Source organism: Caloenas nicobarica, chromosome Z, assembly GCF_036013445.1.
Source record: "Caloenas nicobarica isolate bCalNic1 chromosome Z, bCalNic1.hap1, whole genome shotgun sequence".
Taxonomy (NCBI): Eukaryota; Metazoa; Chordata; class Aves; order Columbiformes; family Columbidae; genus Caloenas; species Caloenas nicobarica.
In genome coordinates, this window is record NC_088284.1 from 89725427 (window position 1) to 89746685 (window position 21259).

General features: G+C 40.2%; 1 protein-coding gene across 2 annotated transcripts in view; it reads right to left on the reverse strand.

Annotated features, from left to right (window-relative positions):
- LOC136001489 (hornerin-like) overlaps positions 1-19898 on the reverse strand; it is an 82885-nt gene extending 62987 nt beyond the window's left edge. Inside the window, exons 1-2 of one of the 2 annotated variants that reach the window (XM_065655847.1) lie at positions 19846-19898; positions 15439-15573 (exon numbers count right to left, since the gene is read on the reverse strand). The gene's annotated coding sequence lies outside the window, so the exon portion shown is untranslated. Of the gene's footprint in view, positions 1-5582; positions 5664-15438; positions 15574-19845 lie in introns of those variants that run through there. The other variant, XM_065655848.1, reaches the window with a different exon arrangement.
- Between the last annotated feature and the right edge of the window lie 1361 nt (positions 19899-21259).

Consider the following 21259-nt stretch of genomic DNA (forward strand, 5'->3'; position numbering starts at 1 on the left):
TCAAACCTTCAGGTCTGAGTGACCCTAAAGTAGCTCTAAAGGACTGAGCAGAACACTAACCACAACCAGCAGTTCCCCACTCAGCTTTTGGCAAGAGAATGAGTAGGTCTTTGAAAGTCACAAGCTTTCTATTTCCTCCCCATATGAACCCCCCATATAGACTGCTACAAGAGCAACTCAGATAACCAGTGAAATGATCGATGGCCTAGCTACCCTCTGAATGAAATTTGTTCCTCTTTCCTTTATCAATATTAAGTGCTTAGTGGGTAACTTTAGGAAGTTTATAATTTCAGAGCATAAAAATTAACTTTCATTATAATTAATATTTGTAATGTTTGGTGTTAAAAAGTTCAGAGTAAAAAATTTAACTTTCTTTATAATTCATATATATAATAAACCTCAAATTGTAATGTTTATGTGGTTAGCTGCAAGGTACCTAAAGTTTTATACATTTATAATTTATACTTTGAAAGTGTTTAAGTGTCTTTTAATTGTAGAGGGCCACTTTGTTGGAAGCGTGCAACCCAAAGTTCAAGGACTGACACTGACCTGGGTCGTGATGACTTAGAGCCCTAGGGAACTGGGATGCCCCTTAATTTATTATGATGCTGGCTGAGACACATTATCAGATTTTCTGGCCTCTTGGTTAATGGTAACCTTGATTCTCATTCCCTCACTAGAGAAACACAAGCTAGTTAGGATATACATATTCCCCAGTATGCTGTGGCAGCTTTACGCAAATAAAGTGGAAAGCAGGAAAAAAATAACAGAAAATCTAGAGAAGTTAATTTGGAGGATCCAACTGATAGGCTTTTGCTAAAAAAAAAATTAAAAAAAATAAATTAAAAAAAAATCAATTTTTATTTAAACAATACAGTATTGTCAGTTCTTATGATTCAGTAATGAATTTCTTTAGGGCAAGAAGAAAAGTGATTACATAAGAATATCAGCTTGCCTTTTTCACTCTAGTTATGTGTGTCCCCCCCCACATTGAAAACATCATCTGTATTTTAAATGCTACAAACAGTGATTATTATTTTTCAAACCTCATAGCTTTGTAAGGTTGATTTTGCAATCCTGGACCTGATCTCAAAGCTTTTGCTTTTCTAGATAAAGGGGAGACTCTCCTGCTGTAGATCTCCCTCACACCAAAACCAAGACTGAACCAAAATGTAATTCTTCCCTTGGCTTTGGATGTTAGCGACAATACAGCTATTGATCTGCAATGCTGCTTGTGGAAATGACAAACTAGACTCCTTGTAGGTGGCTGAGAGAGACCTTTCACGACATTAGATAACAATTTCATAGAACTGCTTGACATATTTAAGAAATGCTAATAGTAGTAAATTAAAGCACCATTTTCCACTTAACATTAAAATGGGAAACCTGTGTTCGAATGTCTTCAAGACAAAATTCTAGGTTGGTTCTTATTTTAATCAGAGCTTTTAACCCTCTTCTAGTGCATCAGAAATCCTGTGAAATAAAGCTTTTTGTACTTTTGGGTACTAGAAGACCTAGATATTCTAAGCAGGCTGCAGCATTGCTAAGCTAGACATTTTTCACTACGGCAAAAAGTTTGGAACAGGGTGCAACTCTGAGTTTATTATTGCAACATGGGAGCAGGTTTAATCCTCACAGTCCTAAAGAAATACTGGTTCAGTACAATCCTGAATTTCTATCTAAGCAAACAACTGAGATATTCTCCAAAAGTCAGAAAAAGAGCAAAAAGATGGGAGACAGATGAAACTCATGTCTACATCAGTCTCAGTCTCCGGTATTTAACTACAACAGCAACCCAGAAACTAAAGTGGAAAGTGTAGCATCAGTGGGACTCTGGTTCCGACTAGCCAGAGCTATTTATTTTGAGAGAGAATGTAGAAAGAGAAGGGAAGGACTTATAAGGGAGCTGAGGGAGTGCTCTGTGTTTCACCATATCCTGTTTTGAATAGTTTCATTAGGCTTAACCTACAATTAATTTTAGGAACAGATCTTGCAGCACCCTAAGGACATCTACTCTTTCCTGACTCTGTACTCCAGAAACTCACACTGAACTGGTGATACTTCTAGACCATAAACTTTTTCAAAGCTCATCAACAGTCAATAAAGCAAATAAGTTGCTGCATTCCAAAGTTCTAGAAGAGAGCATTAGTCTTGAATTGGGGAGCTGGTAACACATATTAGTAACCCAAGTTACCTCCTATTGTACTTGGTGACCTATGACCTACTGATATGATTTCAGATCTCAAAATGAGAAAAAAACAAAACCTTTCAAGAAATTGTTTGCTTGACACACAGAAAGCCAGTGGATCCTACAAAACTGAGGTGCTAATGAAGAATGAACATTAAGAGCATAGCATATACTATATGAGGGCCTAATGTACTTTTAGTCAACAAGACTAGAAACCATGAACTACCTGTAGAACACATTCAGTATATTGGAAAAATGAGGCAAATTTAAATGTAAAAAATCCACAGCCATTTCATAGAGTATTTTTGCCTAGCAAAACTATCTCTGAAAAATAATGAAAGGTTGATGGAATGTGAGAGAAAATGTATCATTAACGGAGCTGAAGTATTTAGTACCAGGAAAAAAACCCAGCTACTTAAAAAAACCAAATTCCTAAAAATGAAGCTTGGGAACCAGTAACAGCAATGTCACTGATAGTACCAGCAAGGGAATGATCCTCTCCGTCCTTAACCATATCAAAATGATACAGTGTTATGAAAACAGGAGGGTGTCTGCTTCAATCTATCTGCTAATCTAGATGAAAGACCCTTCTGTGCTCAGAAATAATGGGACAGAAGAGGTGTGGACACACATATGCAAGGACAACTATTTATTTATATGGCCTGGGAAACAAGAAGTTAGGTGTGACAGGCTTGAGCAATGCCTATTATCATTTCTGCAGATAGCTTGCTACACTGAAATCAGTCCATATGATAATTATTTCCAAGGGCTTGACTGGTGGCATTGCATCATAATTCCATTTTCAACTTTATACCAAACAATTTTTGCAGCTCCAAAAGTAGATTAATCCCAAAACACTTGACAGATGTGTGATGACGGGAAAGGTACTTCAAGGAAGTGATGGGGAAGAACACAAATGACACAGGAAGAAGCAGGTGGCACTGATCAGCGGCACTGCACATGGTACGCTTATTCTGTTCTGATAAATTACGAGAAGTCTGATGCACACCAATATCTAAACATGGTCAGATTGGTAACTGAAAATAATCGTTTCATCTCCATTAATTCATCTTTCTTGAAGCAGCAGAAGAAAAAGCTTGCTGGGTGGCTCAACTAACCAATTTAGAAAGATTAAGATTTCTCAATGACTTGGAACTAGAGCTGCTTCTTGGATGTGAGCTACTTTCACGTTTTAGGCACAAGTACGTCTCAGCATAGCTAAGATTTATTATTGCTTGCAGACAATATCCTTATAACTCTGGCTTGTGAGCTACTTCTAGACTGCCCAAAGGAACATTGTTATGCAAGAAATCATGTACTAACACTAATTTGACATGTTTTTAAAATCAGTGTGCAAAATGGTCAGTTGGTAAATACAATTTCTATTTGTATCTTCACCAAGCTTTCATAAGCCAAGCATAACTCATTTAGACCTTATTTAACATATATGTCTACAGTAATTACTATTGCATTACTTCGAGAATTTTTGATCCTTAGAACTATGTAAAGATTATAGGATCTGAATTAACATTTCAAAAATATTATCATCTAAATTATAATATATATGACAGTGCAGATCTCATCATACAAATGCAGTAACTGGAACCACAGAGGAAAGACTAACTGAAGAAAATGTTTTTGTTATGGCCTTTTTTGTCAGAGAAGCATTCCATTCCCACCACGATAACATTGACTTTTCCAAAAAATGTAGAAATAAAATAAAAATTACAACAGAGTAATCCAAGAAAGCATCCAGAAAAGGTCTGGTCATATGTTAGAGATTTTGGGAACAATGCTATCATTGTCATCTGGTTACTTTTGAAAAATTAGTTACGCTACATTAATTGTTTTAAAATAAAAAAAAAATAATAAAAAAAAATCACTGGTTGAATCTTTAGCCTTATAAATGAAGAGGATTCATAAAGATGTACTTAGTCCTTAAAGCATCAGTAGTTTAACTTGAGCTTAATTAAATAAGAATTTAGTAAAGAGCTATTGATCATTGCAGTAGAAAGAATGTGAATGTGATGACATAAAAACACATTCCTTGTCTCTAGTGTCCTGAGAAGTCCTGAAGAATCTACTTGAAAATAAAAAAAATCTCCCTTACAACCTAGTCTGACTGCCTCAAATTGGATGAAGAAAAAATGTTTTGTAAATTAGACAGTAGATTAAAAAGTCCAAATAGCAAAGACTGAGCAAAAACACTTTGAAGACGTTGTCCAACACATGTGCCAACATCAAGTGACACTTCCAACAGAAATTTAATAAGGAGATTTTAGAGATCCATAGATGGAATTTGAGAACATGAACTGTAATCCAGAATAGACAACTGATTAGGACAGCTGGATCTCAGACTCAAGCAGTCCTCCTGATTCTAAGCAGAGTCTGGCTGCACCTACATTAATACTATAGTTCAGACAAGGAGTACACTTCCACAACACTCGTGAAGCACATGTTGTCTTTATTTTAGCCAAATCTGTCTTATTCCTCTTTTCAAGGTCCTTCCCAGGTCTCATTCTAGTGCATCTAGCCTTAGCAATAACTATTCTGTGCCCCATTCTGCCTGATACACATCCGTCTAAAATAGCTTGACTTTGGTGACTTACACACAGAGCAAAAGATTTCTCTCACATTTGTTTGCAGAAGGCTATTGATGAACTACAGCGAGTAGGTAACATGGAGATGCTGCATGTATCTATTAGGCCAGATTCCTACTAGACTAATTTAAAGAGGTTTTAATTTCACTGGATAATGAATTAACATTTTCAAGCACTTAAGACTCCTTAAATTTGAAAAAATAAAGACACCTATTAAATAAATGAAAACTGATGTTTGCGAGCAGAGGTAGTAAGCTTACTGGAGCAAGGGTTATGGCTTCTTATATCATCATACTCAACACAAGAACACCTTCCTGGGGCTTCTAGATATTGCCTTAATACAATTATATTAACATCCAGATAGGGACTTGGAAGGCACAAGAGAAGCCCACAAAGAAACAGTTTAACTACAGCCTTTCTCGGTAGAATCAGTTGATCTTTATTGTTTCATATTCAGAGGTTTCCTCCAGATGTGCTAGGACTGGGATGTGTGTCTTGGCACTCAGAGCTTGGCAGTCAGAGTGTAGAGAGTTTCAAAGGTATTCGCTGTTTCCCAAGCCCATCCTTTCACTCCGCATAGCGGTGAGAAGTCACCACAGGATGTGTCCTCATGATGCTATGTCACAAAGGTTGCACTGAGTTTTCACTTTCAAACCGAGAAGCAGGTGAAGTCCCACTCCTTCAGCAGCTATCACTAAAAGGAACACCCAGGTAACAACTTCTGTCCAGTATTCTTAACATTTTTTTTATGGTGAATTTGAAAGCTCTTCACTGTAAGGAAAAAACCAACTTACTTTCTATAGACAGTTAGATCCTCAAAGACGGAACAACGTCTTGCACTTTGTTTCAAAATAATAACCATGCCTGGAATCATATCTGAAATAAATTAAAAATTAAACTGAGAAATGCACAACAACAATTCAACTCTAGCACACATTCATTTTGCTTAAAAACTCTATCCTAGGATATGATGACATCTGTTATTTACCTAATATGACAACATACACAGCAAATAAAAAAATACTTAATACACCTAATCCTGGTGGAGTGGTGGTTTGTTTGGTTTTTTTTAAATTCCCATGGTAATAGTCAGAAGTGCAGTATATTTAGTATAACTACATTTTCAGGCACAGCTACACTCACCAGTCTGCAACTCTTCAGTTGGGATAGACCTTGTCAATGTCTACCAACATCCTCAGAACGCCCACCAACTTGTCCTCAAAACAAAAGAATCTCGCTTCTGTTTGGCATTCCCATTGCATGGCAATAGATACAAGTGCAGTAATGGATAAAATTTGTCATAGATAAAGCCTCAGAACAGCTAATGTATCATACATCCTCTGGTAATGCAAGTAGCTATAGAGCCCAATTTGCGAAGACCACTCATTACAGATAGCATAATATCAGACAAAGGACCTAGTAGCTGAGGACAAAACACTTCTACTAAGGTTTCTTAACCTTTCCTTTTCGACCACACCCCCCCCCCCCGCTTTTTTTTTTCTTCACACTTAATCACTTTCCTGCAACACCACTGACTCCTCCATCGGACAGAACACGATCTTCCCATGGGAGCTGTGGCTTACGCCAACTCCCTGGCTTGCAAAGTCAGTTTATAAACTTTCCCATCCTTCAGGCAAAATCTGCAGTCCTGGGGTGTGATTAACAAACCAGGCCTTGGAACATCTAAAATTCTCCGTCCTACAGACCAAGCCAGAGATGACATAATTTTTACTAGACTATGGCATCTTTGTTTTCTTAAGTACTTGACTGTCAGGTACTTAGGTCTCCCATGCAGTATTCAACGACTGGCAAATGAGTGACATATCAGCAATGATGTGATTTCCTAGATGAAGTAATGACATGGGAATACACACAACTCCTAGGATTTTGAGGAGGAGAATCTGTTTTGGAGCACAGTGGGAATGGAATATATGGAGAAGTCGAATTCCCATCATTGTTTCATTATCGCGTATCCCTGGGCATAGGGGGCACACAGAGACCTGAGCATAGAAGAGAACTCAAACGAAGACAGCATAGCAACAAAGAGCTCCAGACAGATGAGGGACAGGCATGGAAGCAGAGCCTGTTTGCAGGGAAGCACGACTCACCGGGTACCTCTCCATGAAATGGAAGAGAGGAGTCCCTGGTGTGCACACAAGCCACTCAGTTTACAAGACTGAGAAGTGCACATGCTCTAGAAATTGGATAAATACAGCTGCCCTCAAGATAACACATTTTTTCTGAGATAAATAAATAAGCCACTTCACACTAGTAGTATTCGCTTCCATATACTAGTCATGAAAATACTTTGAACTCAGAGTTTACTTAATTACAAATATCTAGCTAGTTAACTAAGGCAAAGATCATGTGTTTTTTGAAGTGGTCACTCTCCTCCTTCCATCTAATTGTCCCCTTGTCTCTTGCTATTAGTCATGATGTTAAGCCTTAGTGTAAGATTATCACCTTTTGGAGGCGGAGACCAAATATTACGTCTTTGAAGCACAATGAATCCTAATTAGGTATAATCAATAATAATTATAGTTGTGTAATGGAAAATGGGAAGGTGAGGAAAAGGAAATAGCTGAGATCATAATAGTTACTTTGTAGTAGGACTGATAGGGAAAACTAGTGTGAGAAGCTGGCCACCTTAAGAAACAGATACCTATTTATTGGAGATTTCCTTAGAGCTGAATAGTTAAAATGTACTAAGTGTCACAGTAAACATAACTTGAACATTAACAAGCCCTGGAAGTGAAGCTATATTTTCTTTCGAATTGAGATATGTGTATCTCTGAGGGTTTTGCTGTGGTAAACTCTTTGGAATGCAGCAATTACCACCTACATGGCAAATTGGAAGTGTTACATTCCTCTGCTAGTAAACCACTCCTCATTTAGCCAGAGGACAGGGAGGAGGAGGAGGTGACTCCAATGGAGAAAACAGTCAGAGCCACAGAGTATCCTACTGGAAAGACAAATAACCACGAGGTATTAACCTCACAATGTAAGATTTACAAGCCCTCCACATGGAGTGTAAAAGCCCTGTATACCCATGAGATACAAGGTAATTTGGATAAAAATGGAAACTGAGCTCCATTACACTTCTGATCTAATGCTTTATGACCACTGGACTCTGGCATTCCCAGAAATGTTGCTCAACGCTGTCTTGCTAACAATATTTTTTTGTTTGTTTTCTGACAGGCTCACAGTTAAATGCTACACACTCCAATGATAACTTCATACTACAGCTATTTTTTGCTTTCCAATCCAAGGAGAAGTTTTGCTACATTTATGTAATGGTATCAACATATATAAATGTATACATATGTAAATAGATAAATATTGGCATGCATCAGCATAATGCTACCACTTCGGGACTCAAGTTTTACAATTAAAATAAGGTTTTATCTCCCAAATAGTTGTGGGTAAAAGGCAAGAATTTCAGAATGGATATGTACTTTAAAGGAGAGCAGTGAAAATTTCACACATACTAGTGTTCTTCCTAGTCTGGTTAAAAAACAAAACAAGAACAAAGCCAACCAACTCACAAAACAAAAAACCAAACCCAAACCACATAATTCTCAGCCTTTTGGTTGCAGTTCAACCTCCTCATGCAATCTCCAAGACCAACCACAAGTGCTCTTAATTCTCTACCTAATTTGACATCTATGTTTCAATCACTATAAAAAAAATCCTATGTAAAATCCATTTTTTCCTCAGTTGTCTTTGTTACTGTTGGCCCATAGCGAGTTCCTACGCTAAGAAAGTGGTACTCACATTGAATTGCACAAATTCCTGCTTTTGCTACAAGCCGTAGGCTTATATTAATGCTAAACAAAGCACTCTGATGACCCCAAAATCATCAGATTCAGTGGTGAGTAGGTATAAGATGACACAGCTTTTATTTACGAATATAAATGCTAGTAATATGGTGATGAATACTCTTAGTAGTAAGTAGTGTAAATCAGGCTTTTTACTGCAGCCCTAGATTGTGGCCTGAGTGCAGGTCACAGGCCACTTATGATCTTCAGTGCAATGAATTTGAATACGATTATATAACCACCCTCATGGAAACATTCATTTACTATAATCCGTTAAAGACAAGCTTAGTATGATGTTATACACAGTACGAAACAGACTATTTGTTAACATCTTATCACTCTTTCACAAAATAATAGCATCTTCATAGCAACTGTAATTACAGAGAAACAGTAATACAAATATCCTTAATATATCTTTTAATTAGGTTTAGCAAGTGAAAATATTTTGGAGAGTCAACTCGAGGTCAGACATCTAAGGACCACCATCCTGCAGTGATTCACAAAGCCCTGACTGAGGATTTCTGCAGTAACTCAAGAAAATACATTATACTATCTGCTATAGCTGCATACTCACACTATTCTTTGTACTACAAATACATAAATATGCCTTTGTGTGTCTGCTTTAAAAGGGTTAAACCACACCTATATCCAGAGTGTAAGATTAGATAGTTGAATCTAGGTCACTGTGTATAGTTTTCAAGATTAATTCAAAAAAAGTAATACAAGTGGGAATAAAGAGAGAATAGATGTGAAAAACAGCAAGGGAGAAGAAAAAAAGGAAGATGCAAACACATCTCAAGTCAGGAAAAGTGGCTGAGGAAGAATATCACAGAATCACAGAATGTTAGGGATTGGAAGGGACCTCGAAAGATCATCTAGTCCAATCCCCCTGCCAGAGCAGGAACACCTAGGTGAGGTTACACAGGAAGGCGTCCAGGCGGGTTTTGAATGTCTCCAGAGTAGGAGAATCCACAACCCCCCTGGGCAGCCTGTTCCAGTGTTCCGTCACCCTCACTGAGAAGAAGTTTCTTCTCACATTTAAGTGGAACCTCTTGTGTTCCAGCTTGAACCCATTACCCCTTGTCTTACTGTTGGTTGTCACCGAGAAGAGCCTGGCTCCATCCTCGTGACACCCACCCTTTATATATTTATAAACATTGATGAGGTCACCCCTCAGTCTCCTCTTCTCCAAGCTAAAGAGCCCCAGCTCCCTCAGCCTTTCCTTATAAGGGAGATGCTCCACTCCCTTAATCATCTTTGTGGCCCTGCGCTGGACTCTCTCCAGCAGTTCCCTGTCCTTCTTGAACTGAGGGGCCCAGAACTGGACACAATATTCCAGATGAGGTCTCACCAGGGCAGAGTAGAGGGGAAGGAGAACCTCTCTCGACCTACTAACCACCCCCCTCCTAATATACCCCAGGATGCCATTGGCCTTCTTGGCCACAAGGGCACAGTGCTGGCTCATGGTCATCCTGCTGTCCACCAGGACCCCCAGGTCCCTTTCCCCTACACTGCTCTCTAATAGGTCATTCCCCAACCTGTACTGGAACCTGGGGTTGTTCCTGCCCAGATGCAAGACTCTACATTTCCCCTTGTTATATTTCATTAAATTTTTCCCCGCCCAACTCTCTAGCCTGTCCAGATCTCGCTGGATGGCAGCACAGCCCTCTGGCGTGTCAGCCACTCCTCCCAGCTTGGTGTCATCAGCAAACTTGCTGATAGTACACTCAATTCCCTCATCCAAGTCATTGATGAATATATTGAACAGTATTGGTCCCAGAACTGACCCTTGAGGCACTCCACTAGATACAGGCCTCCAACCAGACTCTGCCCCATTGATCACAACTCTCTGGCTTCTCTCCTTCAGCCAGTTTGCAGTCCACGTCACTACCCGATCATCCAGTCCACACTTCCTCAGTTTTGCCGTGAGGATGCTGTGGGAGACGGTGTCAAATGCTTTGCTGAAGTCAAGGTAGACCACATCCACTGCTCTGCCATCGTCAATCCACCTTGTTACGTCTTCATAAAAGGCTATGAGGTTGGTCAAGCACGACTTCCCCTTGGTGAAGCCATGTTGACTGTCCCTGATGACCCTCTTATCCTTGATATGTCTTAAGATGGTACCAAAGATAAGGTGTTCCATCACTTTCCCGGGGATGGAGGTGAGGCTGACCGGTCTATAGTTGCCCGGGTCCTCCTTCTTGCCCTTTTTGAAGACCGGAGTGACATTTGCTTTCCTCCAGTCCTCAGGCACCTCTCCCGTTTCCCAAGACTTGGCAAAGATGATGGAGAGCGGTCTAGCAATGACTTCAGCCAGCTCCCTCAGCACCCGCGGGTGCATCCCATCTGGACCCATGGATTTATGGATGTCCAGATTGCTTAACTGGTCCCTAACCCAGTCCTCATCAACTGAGGCAGACTCCTCCATTGCCCTGCCTTCCTCTGGGGCCTCAGGGGTACGGGGCTCCTCAGGACAGCCTCTGGCAGAGTAGACAGAGACAAAGAAGGCATTCAGTAACTCTGCCTTCTCTGTATCTTCTGTCACCAGGGCACCCACCCCATTCATCAGTGGGCCTACATTGCCTCTGGTGTTAGTTTTATCTGCCATGTATTTGAAGAAGCTCTTCCTGTTGTCCTTGACCCCTCTCGCCAGGTTTAACTCTAAGGAGGCCTTAGCTTTCCTAGTTGCCTCCCTACATCCTCTGACAACAGCCTTATATTCTTCCCAAGTGGCCAGCCCCTCCTTCCATGATTTGTAAACCCTCCTCTTCCACTTGAGTTTGCCCAGCAGTTCCCTGTTTAACCACGCAGGTCTCCTGGCTCCCCTCCTTGACTTCCTGCGCGTCGGGATGCACTGATCTTGAGCTTGGTAGAAGCAGTCCCTGAAAGTTAACCAACTATCTTGGGCCCCTTTACCTTCAAGCAGCCTTGCCCACGGGATTTCCTCCAGCAATTGTTTGAAAAGGCCAAAGTCGGCCCTGCTGAAGTCCAGGGTTGCAATTCTGCTCGGTATTCTGCTCCCACCACAGGAGATTCTGAACTCCACCATCTCATGGTCACTGCAACCAAGGCAGCCCCCCACCTTTACTGCTTCGACCAGACCCTCCTTGTTATCGAGGACGAGATCCAGCAGCGCACCTCTCCTAGTCGGCTCCTCCACCATTTGCATCAGAAAGTTATCGTCAATGCACTGGAGGAACCTCCTAGACTGAGGCTGACTGGCTGAGTAGTCCTTCCAGCAAACATCAGGGTAGTTAAAATCCCCCATAACAACCAGAGCCTGTGACTGTGAGGCCACGCTCAGCTGCCCGTAGAAGGCCTCATCAACTTCCTCACCCTGATCTGGTGGCCTGTAATAGACTCCCACAACAGTGTCACCCCTGCCAGCCTGCCCCTTAATTCTCACCCACAGACTCTCAACTTGCTCCTCAACCGCACCTGGACAGTACTCTATACATTGTAGTTGCTCTCTCACGTAAAGAGCAACTCCACCACCACGCTTGGCTGGCCTGTCTTTCCTGAAAAGGGCATAGCCATCCATGACCACATTCCAGTCATGTGAGCTGTCCCACCATGTCTCTGTAATTGCCACCAGATCGTAATCTCCTGACCGAACGCAGGTTTCTAACTCCTCCTGCTTATTCCCCATGCTGCGCGCATTGGTGTACAGGCACTTCAGGGAGCGAGCCGAGTACACCGATTTCACCCTAGGGGCCTGAGGGGCTTCCCGGTCTTCATGTATTCCAGCATGCTGCCCCACTGATGCAAGCCCAGCTACAACCCCATCCCCCTTCAAATCTAGTTTAAAGCCCTGCAAATGAGCCCTGCTAATTCCTGTCCCAGCATCTTTTTACCCCTGTGGGATAAACCTTTCCCACATATCACTGACCGGACTGGTGTCTTATAAAACCAGCCGTTATCAAAGAACCCAAAGCCCTGCCTGTAGCACCAGTCCCGAAGCCAATCATTTACGGACTCAATTTTTCTATTCCGTCCCACATCATCATCCGAAAATGGAAGGAGGGAAGAGAAGATAACTTGAGCCCCAGACTCTTTCACCATTTGTCCCAAGGCCTTGAAGTCTCTCTTCATTCCCCTCGGACTACGGGATGCCGCTTCCTCTCCATCTGTCTGGAAGATCAGTAGGGGGTAATAGTCCGTTGGGCGCACCAGTTTGGGGAGCGCCCTGGCGATGTCCCTGATCCGAGCTCCAGGTAGGCTACAAACTTCCCAATGCTGAGGGTCAGCTCTGCATATCGGGCCCTCCGTCCCTCTCAGAAGGGAATTGCCTACCACAATTACCCTTCTTTCTTTTTTATCGGAATATACATCTCCTAACTACGTAGTCCACAGGTTTTAGATGTGGAGACAGATACTTTCAGCTTCTCGTCTAAGTTCACAGAAAGACAAGTTTCATCTTTAACATAAGAATCTCTTATTTTTACATTTCCAGTGCTTTCTCCATCAATGTGAAAGTCAGGAGTGTGTGACTTCCAGTAACGGTAATAGAAATGTGTGTTTCTATCATAGCCTGTAAACCTGTCGTCTACGCATCCAAAGATCTAAATCATGGAACAATCTTTTAAAAAAATCATTCAACCTGCATTATGGTAATAAATAGATACAACTTTCACATATCAGCTCTTCACATGCCAGGTAATTTTCCACAAAATGCAGCGTGGTAAATAACATCTCCAGAGGTATTCAACAGATATTTGAGCTGTTTCATTATATAAAGCCATATGATGATCCGAAGAAATACCTGCCCTGGACTTTTCGAAACCTTTGTGACACATTTCAGAACTCAGTTTGGAGATGATACCTGAAACAGCACCCAGAAAGCTGTGTACAGTTAGGTCAGAGACTAGCAAAGGCTGTGAGGTTTCCTGATGGCTAAACATGACATGATGTGACAGGATTGAGGGCAAAGGAGCTGTAAACTGTAGGAGATAAGGTGTTCCGTAAACTAAGTATTTAACTGTAGGTAGTGCAATCTAAAGGCACATACGGAGGACCTTCAGGCCTACTGTAAAGCATCGTGAAACTGGTCATGCTGTAAACTGCTGTATAATCCCTGGCACACGTACAGTAGGATTACGTATCAAGCACATACGGAGGGTGAATCCAAGGTCTTGCCACTTCAAGACAGTTCTCATGACAAGACAGATAAAAGTAGCTCCTGATGACTGCAGTGCTCAGACAAATGTTAGTATTACTGGTACGCTGTGGGAGCGACCTGAACAGGCAGAATTAACACTGTATGGACGGGAAACTAATCCTTGCCTTCCCGTTTTTAAATGCTTGTGTTCTAGTGCACTTGATGCTCTGTAAGAATATTATCCACTACCAGTCACCCTTCATGAATATGTTAACAAAAAGAGGGGTTTTTTTTCTGTTAATAGTACCACCAGCAATGGAAGCAGCAATAGAGATCACATCCAACAACAGCAGCAAAATCAATGACTCTTTGCTTAGAAGACACCTTTTCAGCTAAGTAGCAGTCTGGCTAGCAGCATTCTTGTTAACAGCAGAAAACAATCACTGATTAACTGAGAGGGCAGTGAAAGCGACCGAACAGGAAACCAAAAAAATCAAAAACCTTTCAGAAAAGAGAGGTGTGTTAACCAGCTAGCACCAGCTGTCATCCACTTCTGCATGTCCTGAAGCTACTAAAAGTTCTCAGGGCACAGCAGTCACAATTTTCCAAGAAAGGAAGTTTAGGCCACAGAGACACCTACATATTATTCAAATGTCTCTTCAGTTAATTCAGAGCAATCCTTAAATTCTTAGCATTGGACACAGACTAGTGATTGGTGTGTACTAATTACTGTCACAACTGTTTAGTATTTCAAAGCATCCTCACATCCGAGTTTCGTATCAAAATTGTAATGTAATATAATAAGGCATTAATAGTAAAAAGTGCTAAAGATGCAGTATTCTTGACTTCTACTGCTTTCCCCATGTTTGAAAACATATATACATCAAACATATATACATGTTGAAAGAGTGTATTTATTAGCAGTACACCGAGTATATAATTTAGCAAATTAGAGAATGCTGAGAATTAACTTTATGAGACAAAAGCTACTATTATAGTAATTACTATTATAAGTTACTTTTGTATATGACATCAATAGAAATGCAAATTTCAAGCACATAAAACCTTAGAGTCTGAGGCAGTACTTATGCTTCCAGTGATTCTGATGATTTCCGGGTGAAATTCCCAGTAGTGTTTTAGCTATACTGAAGAAGGGTGAAGTGAAAGATGGAGAAATTGAGAATCCTCTTTAAGACACCACAGTGAACTGGCTGAAGAGCTAGAAATAGGGTTGCCAAAATAATGCAGGGTTTTGACTGCTGTCAGGTGGAAAATATTTTTTCATCCTGTACAGGAGTTCTTTTTACCCTGAGATTTCAATAACAAAAAAAAGTATTTTTCGAAAGTGAAAACCAGATGACAATTGAAATTAGTTTGGAAATGCATCCATGGTGACAATTAGTTCCTCAAGCCACTCTTCCTTCCGTGGTCCATCCAGAACTCCTAGTCAGACTACTGTTCTGTTTTGGTATAATATCATTAGAGTCCTACGACTCTGATGCCTGTTAGGATATAGTATCCAGTTGGGAAGACAGAAAAATAGGACATAATGTACTAAGGAGTACAAATCTCCCCAGGCAGTTGGCTGTATTTCGAAATCAAACTACATTTTGACCACCACTATCTCCTCCTCCATCTTCCAGGGTCTGGAAATACAGTCGATGGACAGCTGTGTCCAAAGGGACTCTTCAGTTGTTACATTTATTAACATAATGGTAACAGACTGCAGATTACCTCTGTTGCACAGCCTCAGCCCAGACGTTATGGCCACTCCATGAAAACTTGAGAATACTACTCCTCTTCATTTTGCTGACTTTTTCTTGACTCTCACATACGGATTATTTTATTCCAGGCTGAATGGTGTGCTTTCTGTTGAACAAAGCAGTATTTTTAATTTGCTTACAGTAAAAGTAGAAATAAAACACCAAACAAAAAAACCCGAACTAGATTATCTTCAAATCTAATTTTGTTTATTGTTGAAAAAAGTTTATTTGCAAAGGTTTCTCATAAACTGTAACGCAAATACCCACTTTTGGCATTCAGCTGCCTCGTCTCGGAATTAATCTATTAAAAAAGCAAGATAAAGGTGATTACTTCAATGCAGCAATAATACAGGTAGTTTAGGCAACCTCAGTTTAATAATTTCAGTGAAATTATATAGGGTTGCAGAATTTTAAACCGAAACAGTTGAAGAGTTGAGTATTAAAAGCTATTTTACTTGTCAAAAAATCTTTCTGATTAAAGGCTTTGTAGCATGAAAACAATTACAAACAGACCTCTCGTTAGCCTAACAGAAACTGTTAAATTGTTTTTCTTTTGTACAACATGAATATGAGGAGCTAAGATATTACTGTACAACAAAAAACTACAAATAATGCTTAAAATAAGATGCCTGTTCTTTTTCAAAGCTTGTACAACATAATAAACCTTTGTTATAATACCTTTGAACAGTAGGCTACTAAGTTACATTTGTTCATTTTTTCAGAGCACCATGAAAAATCAAGGCAAATGGTACAACCTAGAAAATATTCCCATGTGTTCCAAAAATGGCAAAATGAAATTTCAAGGGAAAAAAAAATGTCAGCAATGTTCCCAAATCTGTGCTCTGCTGCGCATCATACACTGTCTTTTGAAGAATCTCGCCAACTTTGAACAGCTTCCTCCTGTTGCTCTCCACTGAAATAGAGGGTCATACAGACCATCCAGTAGGCCCAGGCTAACGTTAAACTGCAGCTTCCCACCCTTCCATCATTTCTGCAGTACTACAGCATGCAGCCACACAACACACCAGAACTGCTTCCTTCCTGCCTCCTCCCTTCGAAACACTCCACAGCTGAGAAAACAGCCCCCTTGTCCCTCCGTGTCCTCATAGAAGTCGTCCTCCCTCTCATGCCCTGTCCTTAACCATCACCACGTCTCTGACTGTCCTGAAGGACTCACTAACCACCAAGCAGTAGGATGCTCTTCAGATGATCAGTCTGGAGTTAAAACCGAAGCTGAAACACAGAGGTTCCATCTTTCCAAGAAATTTTCTTCCAAAGAGCAATACTGCTTTTTGATTTCAGCTCCGGCAACAGACATAGAAACGCCCATCCCCCACAATTAAATGGGGCCATTTATGTTCAAGGAAATAAGGGAGAAGGATAGGAAACAAGATGACAACAGCAACATTCAGTTTAGAACAATTACTTCCTCATTGATAAAAAGTATGTGCTAAAATGTAGAAGAAAAGTTTAATTACTGACTGAAAGCTTCTCATCTCATCTACTAAACTACTAACAATCATTTACTTTTTGAACATTGTAACTTTCAAACTTCTATAGGCAATCTTCCAGCACGTACAGAACAAAGTTTTCTAACAATCTAGAAACTCTTCATGTTTTTAAGGAATTTTTGTGCAAAGGTCAGCTTTGAAACCACGGCAGAAATAACCGGATGAACATCTGTTTACTCTTACTAACACATGTACCTTATCACTGCCTAGCTTTTATTTGCTTTTAATATTCTTGCAGAATATGTTTTCTCCAATTTGATAAATCCAAAGCACAAAATTCCATTAGTTTTTTGGGAATACAGCAGAATTTAAAATCAGTTCTGTTAGATTGCCACAAAGGTACTGACTTTTTATTTCAAGGAAGGCAAAAACTCCCTATGCATGACTATTTAAAATAATCTGTTGTGACAATGTATCCAATCAGAGTGGTGTAGGCTCCTTACCTTGGAACAAACAAAATAGAGTGTTAATACTTCTGACTTTTACCTGATGTTTGTAAAGGTGTTTAAACCATCTAAAGCCAAAATTATGCAAGAGTAAACCTGAAATTATTCAAGACATGGAAATTAAATTACCCTCTATTTACTCTAATCCAGCTGATAACAAAATCTGGTGCTTAACTTTACTAGAATGGTGCCCAGAGGCCTTGGGAAATCTCTGGAATGACATCGCTGTACCAAATGCATCACTATGGCCCCCAGAGGCCTGGGGAGAGACCCAGGGCAGTGTTGGCCAGATACCCATTACAAAACAAACCCACCTCTTTAATAGCTGTCACAGTAGGTGTGATTAAAGGCTTTACAAATTACAAAATTATCTGGAAAATGTGTTCCCACCCAGGTTCAGCAACTGGAATAACTGTTAGAAAATGCAGCCTGTTAAAAACACATGAAGCTGATGGCTGCAAGTTAAAGCTGCAGGACAGCTGCACCTGCATTTTTTCAGCTACAGATTCTGTTTGTTTGTTTGTTGGTTTGTTTTGGGTTTTTTTTGTATTCTATTTTATAGAAAGCTGTTCTGAGCCACTTAAAACTATCTACCAGTTCATATCACTCTTTTTATTCTTTTTTCTTATCACATCTCAGCGCCTGAGTCCATCTAGATTCTTTCCTACTGCTGGAATTCTTACTTAGACCTCTCCATTACTGGCTTTCATTCCTAGAGTACAGCCTTACAATTATCTTTCACTAAAAATATCCCAACATAAATCTCAGGCCTATGAATCTTTTATGCTCTATGAGAACAAAGGCATTAAAACCAAACTGCAACTAAACCTAAGCACTATGCACTTTTTCTGAGTCCCAAATTATTAATTTTCAGTTACAGTTTCATCACTTTAGCCTCACTGTTTGCAGTTGATTGTGTGAGAAAAATGCAGTGTGCAAGCTGAATGTCATTAGAAAAATCCATGTAACAAAACACTTAAAATAACCACAGTTATAGTGAAAGATTGCTCAGGTAGAATAATTTTCACTTTTCACATTAAGTTTATTTGTACATAGACAAAACATACAAGGAGGTAGATACAAATGTGAGTCATCATTAGATGAACTACAATGCAAATAATAAATAAATGCCTAACATAAACCTAGTTTCATATTCTAGCATTTCCCATTCTTTAGGAGATAAATGGTTTATTGAAATTTGCAATAACACAGATAAACAGATTCCTGAATTTTTTAATATTGAAATCTACTCATTAGATTCACTTATCACCTTAAAACATCAAACTGTCAAAGATCTTTTCCTTTCCTCTTCCGTTACATGGAAATATATTACTGAAACGTTTTCTAAACGTCTAAAAGAATTATTATGATTTTTGACCTATGGGAATGGAGACTTCAACCTTTAAAACACAGACAAGTGAGTGTGGCCGTACAGAAACACACAGACTTTCTCAGGAGGAAGAACCACAGAATTGAATCACCCGGCCCAACATTAGCACGAGCCTAAACAACAGAAGGTGGCAAACTGGCGCCACCCTCTGCTATGAAGATGGAAACGTTAATTTTTCGGCTGTAATAAAAAGTTGCATTATTCTTACCCAATCTATCATCCCCAGCTTTCTACCGAGATGTTCACCTCCAGCCAGCCCACAGTGTTAGTCTCCAGGTTACCATACATTCAAGTAAGATCCTTTCTAACACGTCACTCGTGACGTTTAAATCAATCGTTCACATCCATGAAATTTATATACCAACTTATTTCAAAATTCTACTCCAAACTTTCCTTAGGCATAACACTACATCTTGACAAGAGTTAACCTACTAATGTCCTCCAATGACGGCTCTTGATAAGACAATATTACCTCATTATTTTGCAACTCTTCAGGGTGTTATACAAGCAGCTGTGAGCCTTACTTCTGCGTTTGGAACCCATTTTTCATTGTATATTATTAGAGAAGATACCACTCTCCAGGTCTAGGCTGTATTAGGACCTTCATAGACAATGGCCATAAAAACAATTTGGAAGAAATTTTTAAAATGCCTCCTAAGTGTACTCCACAAAAGAACAGATACATCATTTTGTAGAAACCTTTCCCTTGAGATGTCACTTGCAAGAAATAAATCTTTCAGCTTTCCTGAATTTTTCTATGTGATCTGGACTTTAAAAAACACTTGAAGAAAAAAGACTGCAACGATTATCATTTAACCCCACTTTAGTGCATTATGCTTTGAAATAACTGTACTTACAAGTCTGTGAGTCCTAAGTGACTGCAAATATCTTCCCTTAGAATTACTTAGACATCGTCTTACGTTTCTCACCACTACACAAAATTAGGCTCTAGTTTATATGCCAAAATCAGACGTAGAACTCAGAAATACAGGATTCTATGTTTGTTAGAAAATTTAATACACGGATCTTACCTCTACTAGTACTTGAAGTCTGGGTCATCCAACTTAAGACCCTTGCCAGGCTGCAGCACAATTCTCTTCTTTTGTGGCCAGCTTTCATTCTCATTGCAAAAAGGCGCTAAGGAGAATAGTGTCTCCATCTGGAGTTGTACCGAGATATTGCTGTGGTGCACACACACACAGGGAAAAGCTCCTGGGTTTCACAAATTACATAAGCTTACATGATTTGAGGTAAACAATTTTCACTACTTGTCAAATACAGTAAATGATACCAAACTTCATTTTTATAGTACTCAGAGATTATGATACAAGGCAAACAGCCACCTGTGGATGAAAGGTTGTACATGGCACAGACATCACAAAGAGGTTAAGATTTCTGAAAGAAACAGATTCAAGGAGGCATTACACAATGAGACAAACAGCACAGGCAACAGGATCGTGCAAGTGCTTACAGAAGCTCAAGAGATTGCAACAGCACAGACTGCTGATAGTGCCGCCTGACTAACCACCAGTGACACAGTTTTCTTTCTATATTGCTCTCAGGTTCATTTTCCTACCAACGCAACTGCTGGCAAGTTTGCATGCTAATTCTGCTTTGAAATGTGACCCTGTGAGAAACAAGTAACAAAGACGTTGCACCTTGTCAGGATTGTACATGCTGTTCATGCTCTGAAATTGACATTCCCTTTCCCAATTTTAAACAAACATTGCTCCACTTGGACAGCTGCACTTTTATGCAACACTCAGAACTAGGAAGCTTCTGCTTTAATTTGGTAAACACCTCTGTGAAATACCAAATGCACAGGTAAGTCACACAGACTGCGAAGAACTCTCAGGGTTGAGCTCTCCCTTATGCTGTTACATCAAAATGACAGGTGTATAAGCTCAAAACTTTGCACAACAAACCAAATACTCACAGGCAAATCCATTTTTCTTCTTACTGTCTACAGGCACATTTGAAAAATGTTTTCTTTCAATGAGGGCACGTTTCACCAGTTTTCCCAACAGAGGTGGAGCTCACCTATAATGAACCTCTCGTCACTCTGGATGGTGCTGCACCCGGTGGTGGTGCTGGTCAACACCTCAAGCGGTCTCATGAGAGACTTCTAATGACTGGGCTGATGATGCTCTAGGGTTGTGATTTGACAGTCATTGCTCCTGAATGACGAGGCACTGCGCAACCCTGCGGCTGGCAGGAGGATACATGGGCTGCGCCTACAGAGGGATGCTCGCTCAGGAAGAGAACTCAAATAACCTTTAAAAAGTGACCTAATACACAGCAACAGTACCCGCCGTAAATACCTCATACCGTTAAAGGCTAGTTTGAGCACGCGGTTACATTTAATTGCCTATTTACCAACCTGACCGTCACCCGCTTGCACTGCTCGGCGCACCGGCCCTGTGGCGCGGCTTCCCGCCCAGCCGG